The sequence below is a fragment of the Trichomycterus rosablanca genome, chromosome 6 (assembly GCF_030014385.1).
Source record: "Trichomycterus rosablanca isolate fTriRos1 chromosome 6, fTriRos1.hap1, whole genome shotgun sequence".
NCBI classification, from domain to species: Eukaryota; Metazoa; Chordata; class Actinopteri; order Siluriformes; family Trichomycteridae; genus Trichomycterus; species Trichomycterus rosablanca.
Window position 1 is genome coordinate 6,166,037 of NC_085993.1, and position 6,940 is coordinate 6,172,976.

A 6,940-nucleotide genomic window follows, 5' to 3' on the forward strand; every position below is an offset into this window, starting at 1 on the left:
GGTATCCGAACTTTTCACCACGGGATGGGATCGTTCTTAATTAACCGAGTAATACACGTACGTGTCTACTCTGATTTCAATTAGCATTGGCAGGAGAGGCAGCTTGGTGCACCCCGCCTCCCTTCATGTGCCCCCGCTCTCTTCATGTCTTCACCGAGAAGTTTTTGACTTCCTCTCTCAGCGTCATGTTTCAAGAACAAGCCGAGGTTCAGGAAGGAGTGGTGCCATCCAGACGCACATCACACCTCGCCCGCATGTCGCTAATTACAGCTCATTATTTCTACGTTTTGATTCTTTGCTTTAGCCTCACCCCTCTCGGCGTCGCGCGCCTGATTATTCGCCGCTTGTTCTGCGAATGAAAGCCACCGAACAGACTGATTGATACTGACGTGTTTTCTTTTCTTCCTCTCAACCCATCTGATCTCAAAAAAGCCTTTGGATTCAAATCAAAGCCCCACCAACAGGAAAACCAGATCTGATTATATTGGCGCAGTACCGCTAACGCTAATGAAAGCCGAAGCAAAAAATGATGGAACACAATGTGGCAGCATCAATTTATTTTCTTTTACCAACCGTTTTCACCTGGGCAGGTTTGTTGTGGGTCTGGCAACCCATTCATTTACTCACTCGCTGTAGGCACAATTAAAAGCAGCCGGTCCATCTGGGGTGGAAATCAGAGCACCTGCCTGGTGGAATTGCACATGAATAGAGGGAGAATATGCCAAGCCAATCCACCTTCGGCATATGCAAAGCCAATGAGCAGCCAATACACCTTCGGCATATGTTTAAAAGATGGAAGGAACCCAGACAGCCTAATGGAAAACAACATGGAGAACAAGCCAAACTCCACACAGACAGTGGCTGGGTGTAGGTGTCCAGAAACTACACTATATGACCAAAAGTATTTGGACACCTGACTAGGAGCTTGTTGGACATCACATTGCTATTAAAACACACAATATGATCAATGTGATCTTTTCAGCTAAAACAACAACCACTCCTCTGAGAAGGCTTTTAACAAGACTTTGAAGTATGTCTGTGGGAATTTGTGCCCATTCAGTCAAAAGAGCATTTGTACGGCTGCACTCTGATATTGGTCAGGCCAAAGCTGAGGTCAGGGCTTTGTGCAGTTTCTTTAAACAAAGCATTCCTTTTTATAGTGCTTATGCTGGAACAATAAAGGGCCTTCCCTAAACTGTTGCTGCAAAGTTGACAGCTATCATTTTAATTCATTTCATTGTCATATATAATTTATAAAAAAACAGCCCTTATTATTATACACCGATCAGCCATAACATTAAAACCACCTCCTTGTTTCTACACTCACTGTCAATTTTATCAGCTCCACTTACCATATAAAAGCACTTTGTAGTTCTACAGTTACTGACTGTAGTCCTGTTTCTCTGCATGCTTTGTTAGATCCCTTTCATGCTGTTCTTTAATGGTCAGGACCCCCACAGAGCAGGTATTATTTGGGTGGTGGATCATTTTTAGCACTGCAGTGACACTGACATGGTGGTGGTGTGTTAGTGTGTGTTGTGCTGGCATGAGTGGATCAGACACAGCAGCACTGCTGGAGTTTTTAAACACCTCACTGTCACTGCTGGACTGAGAATAATCCACCAACCAAAAGTATCCAGCCAATAACGCCATGTGGGCAGCATCCTGTGACCACAGATGAAGGTCTAGAAGAGGACCAACTCAAACAGCAGCAATAGATGAGCGATCGTCTCTTTACGTCGACTTTACATCTACAAGGTGGACCAGCTAGGTAGGAGTGGACAGTGAGGGGACACGGTATTTAAAAACTCCATCAGCGCTGCTGTGTCTGATCCACTCATACCAGCACAACACACACTAACACACCACCACCATGTCAGTGTCACTGCAGTGCTGAGAATGATCCACCACCTAAATAATACCTGCTCTGTGGTGGTCCTGTGGGGGTCCTGACCATTGAAGAACAGCATGAAAGGAGCTAACAAAGCATGCAGAGAAACAGATGGACTACAGTTAGTAATTGTAGAACTACAAAGTGCTTCTATATGGTAAGTGGAGTTGATAAACTCAGTGAGTGTAGAAACAAGGAGGTGGTTTTAATGTTATGGCTGATCAGTGTGTATATAAACACTACCGCAGTGTGACTTGACACTCATTAATAATAAATGAATTTTTTAAACACTGTTAGTCTGGTTAAGGCATCAGAACGGGACCCAAGTGTCTGGCTGATAAATAATGTCCTGTTTGTTTAAATAGAAATCTTTTCTTAGCCTGAATTGTTCATGCTAATGAAGTAGCACTAAGACAGAAACCCCTGACCCGAGAGGTTACAGCACAAACACAACAAAAGAACCATATGCTGCTACGCTGAGATTCCTAATAAGGTCCACAACAGAAGCTTAATACCCCGGTTTAGCACATGAGTGACTTCACTTATTAATCCACTCAAAGTCAATAACATTTAACATACTTCAAACCGTCAGCATCGTGTAACCCAATTAGCTCGAGTGGAAGCAAAACATCCGGCATTTAGGAATTAAAATTCTTCTGGTGGTCTACTTCATGTTCTAGTTGTGTTCTTCATTTTCTCTTCAGCATCTGCTTTATAACATTAACGTGTCACTGAGACATCTACAGTTTTATAAATATATTTATATTTTCTTTAAGCATTTTCTTCCCTTTTTCTCCCTTTTAGCGCGTCCAATTGCCCGATTGCGTCATGCTTCCTCTCCACCAATGCCGATCCCCGCTCTGATTGAGGAGAACGAAGCTAACCCATGCCTCCTCCGACACGTGGGCAGCAGCGGTATGCATTTTATTACCTGCTCTTTGACGAGTGCAGTGCAGCTCAGCGTTGTGTACGGTTGTGTACAGAGACAAAGGATACTGGAGATTGGTGTGTGACTCTGTGTACGTGATTCGGATCTCCATGTGAACTCACCCTGTACAGGTGAAAAAAGCGTCAGCTACTGCACACTTGTTAAACAAAAACAAATGTGGTTTTTTTTTTTATCTTGATCGAGTTTTTCTAGTGTGACGGCAGGCTCCGCGCCCACCGACACCAAAGGTCAGCCGAGCCATACCAGTGCCCCAAAGCGTTCACCAAGGAGCTGAAACCGCAAGTAAAATAACCTTCAGCACCAGTGTTGTGGACCACAAAACATGGAGGCCGAGGGGGGGCTTTTTACTCTCCGGTAGAAAGCCACGCACTAACCCTCTGCTCTCTCTCTCTTTTTTGCAACAGGCCACACGACGGACTCGGACCCTAAACAAGTCCCGTTTGACTCTGCTCACCCTCTTCTTTGAGTTTCTTTGCTGCCTCACTCGGGGTGTCGTTTTTAGTTTGTTTTTTTCTTTGCATCCGTTTTCAGACTCGGTGCCTATGGTTGCCAAATTTCTGTTTTCTGAGTCTGTAATAAACTTTATGCTATCCGACTAAGTGTCTGGTGTGTGTGTTCAGCCCAGATGTCGGTTCTGGTCACACTAGCCATCAACAAGCTTCCTGCACTAGTCTGTTTGGATTTATACACTTCACACAATTGGTAGAGTTTAGCCAAATGTGTCTGGGACTTAACCTTTCAGTACAGTATACATATTTTCAATAGAAAATTTGGAAAAGTCATTCAAAAGCTCAATTTAAGCTTATTTATGCCATTTCACACTCTTTGTTGACAATTTTTGGGTTACTGTCCTGCTGAAACTTTAAACTGAATCCATGGTACAACTTTCTGGCTTGTGGTTTAAGGTTATGCAAAATAACATTGAGGTAATCCATCTTATTCATTTTTTGTCTCGTTTCTCTAATGTGCCAGTTCCAATGGCAGCTAAATAACACCAGAACAAACTACCACAATTATGCTTTACAGTAGATACAGTGTTATTGGGTTCAAAAACTATACAGGGGCCCTGGGTTCCTCCTGGTGCAGGACAGCACCCTGCCTCAAGTAGCCAGAGTGTGTAGGCAGTTCCTGGATGACAAAGACATTGACGTCACTGACTGACCATCACATTCTCCAAACCGGAATCTAATTATGTGTCTGTGCATCTGACGCTGCCAAGTAGCTCCACAGAGTGTCCAGGAGCTCAGTGATGCCCTGATCCAGGTCTGGGAGGAGATCCCCCAGGACAACATCTGCCTTCTCATCAGGAGCAGTAATAGCATAATATATTATGATGCTAAGCCACTTCCACTGGGATCCAGGGTTTGAATCCCCAGCAGTGCTATCAGCCGTCCGGGCATCTACATACAGACACGATCAAGTATCAGACTTTCACATCCTCACCCTGCAGCAGGTCTACTGAAGTCCAATCAGTCTCAAATCTACCTCAGCCCCTATAAATTATTCTAACGTCAGTGCCGATCCCACCTTGTCAGACACTGATACCTTTGAGCATGGTGTGGTCTGCTATCAAACAGCATCATCACCCCCTCTGTACCAAAACAAAGAGCTGCTTCCTGTGAGTTGTTTGGATGCAGGTTACCATAGTAATGAAGGGGCACTGCTCTCTTCTGAGAGCTTGTTATGTGTCTTACCGGTGATGCGCTTTTTCCTCCGGCCGCGGTTCATCTGTCAAACCGGGTTTTTCTTCCTCAAAATAATGATGGTTCTCGGAGCCGAGGGCCGCGTCTCAATCCGGCATGTGGCTCGTGCTCCTCGGGGGTGAAAATGCCCCCTGACACAAACAGACACAAACAAGCTCTCACTACAAGTGCTGCTCGAGCTTATTTAGCCTTAATCAATATGGCAGCTGGTGTGAACCCACTCGTTTTCTTCTGGAGGAAAACAGTAATATAGTGACAGGTTGAGAGGGTGTTACTATTATCATGCACTCGGTTGGGAATGTCAGATACGGACGGGAATCTGAAAGCTGCTGGTGTTGTAAATAATACAGGATATTAGCTGTGTGCGGGACGGCGGATAACCTGGTAATCCATCCTCGAGGAGTGAGATTGTTCTATAAGGTTAATTGAAAAATGAGAGAAATAATGACAGAAATTGTCTTTCACACTTTTATACATCCATGAAATCAAAACCTCTGATTTCCTTTCATTTCCATACGCATGTCTAATTCAGATTAGCTTTCAATCCTCTCATACGTTCCAGCTCATTTTATTTACATCATATAATCGTCTTACAGACGTACAGGACGCACAAATCAACTCGCTTCTGTTCATCGTTCTTTATTATTATTATTATTATTATTACTATTATTATTATTATTATTATTACGTTCAACAAGCTCAGGTTAATCTATCAAAAAAATAAAATCAAACGTTCTTGCACTGAGAACTGAGTCAATCAACTAGAACATCTTTTGCTTTTGTGCTGAAGCTTTATGACTTTGTAATTATAAAAATTATAAATATTGTCAATATATTACAATGAACATATAGCTGCAATCAAAATTAATCAACAGATTTGCAACAACATTGTAAATTAGAAATTAGGTTTATTAGCAAAATTTACAAACTTACAGCTGTTTGCAATTAACCAATCAAACAAGAACAATTAACAGAGCTCAGCATAATTAAAATAAGTGCTTTCTCACACAGATTCATGCAAATCGGATCAGCCTGTGATTTCAAATTTGTACTTTGATTTTGGGTGTGATTTTGGATTCCTTTGAGTGTCATTCTGAGCTCAACAAATTTATATAATTAAACAATTTTCGACTTGAGTCTTTCATTTTCCCATGCAATGTGCATATTTCTAAATTTCTGAAATGCTGTTTAGTGTTGTGCACATGTGGTTGAATTTAGGAGTAAAAAAATTTTTTTTATTATAAATTGATATTAAAAATGACAAAGTAAAAACAAGTAACATAAATCTCAAAAACAAAATCAGATTATACTTGAGTTTAAAGGTATTTTTTCTCATAAGGATGTATGAGAAACCTGTTAATGCGTTCCATGGACCTATGGACTTGCATATATTTTAGGTTTCTGTAAAATAATGGGGTTGTTAGGTAGGTAGGTAGGTAAGTAGGTAGGTAGGTAGATAGATTTTTTTGTACTGTTTGTGAAGTAATTTAGGTAAGAAAAATATTAATCACCGTGTTGTGTTATTGGCATTTCACATACTGAACTACCAAAAAAATAACTGAGGCTTGTAATTGCTTGTTAGCTATAATGATACGAATTGAATAGAAATAAAAGTTCAGAATAACTGGAATGGTAGCACAGTTGGTATAGTGGGTGTCGCACAGCAGCTCAGGTTTGAACCTCTGATTACTTTTACAATAAAGTTTCCATGAGTATTAATATAAGTCTGAACCCTCTTTGCAGTAATAACAGCCTCCAATCTTTTGAAAATGGTTTTCACAAGATTTTCTTTGTCTGTTGGGTGTCTGTCGAAATTTGTACCAATTCAATTCAGTTCAGAATTAAGAAGGCGTGGTGTGCAAATGACGGGGTGGCCGCTAAGGTTCCTCTACTTCAATCTTGCTAAACCATGTTTCTACAGATGCCCTGCACTAACTGTTGGTAGCATATACTCGATTTAGTTCACTTGTTAGCTAAGTGCATGGACTCAGCAGTCAGTAGGGCTGTCCACATACTTATGTCCTCTAATCTATTTGGAACATTTGGTACACATAGTCACAAACCAACATATACAGATCCAGATCTCAGAGCCAAACCTTGCATAAGGAAAGGTGTTTGTGCTCCTCTCCTCTGTATAAATGGAGTAGAAGTGATGTGAGCAGCAGTGATCCACCGTGCCAGGCCTCTCGCTGTGTGCTGACCGCTCGTCTGGTTTGAGAGGCAGCAGAGAACATTGCAATATTTGATTTCCAGTCAGTTGACTGAGCACAAGCAACACTGTAAGAAATCATTCAATAACTCAGTTCTCCATCCCGAACCTCTTCGACCCCCCACCCCAGTCCTTCCGTTCCCCAAACCCCACGTACCTCGAGTGCAGATGTGTACTGATCGCCACAA

General features: G+C 41.9%; 1 long non-coding RNA gene across 1 annotated transcript; it reads left to right on the forward strand.

The window, feature by feature from the left end:
• Positions 1 to 2,816: 2,816 nt before the first annotated feature.
• Positions 2,817 to 3,435, forward strand: LOC134316828 (uncharacterized). The gene is made up of 2 exons (XR_010013127.1): positions 2,817 to 3,122; positions 3,245 to 3,435. It is a non-coding gene; the product is annotated as an uncharacterized LOC134316828 (long non-coding RNA).
• Positions 3,436 to 6,940: the final 3,505 nt, after the last annotated feature.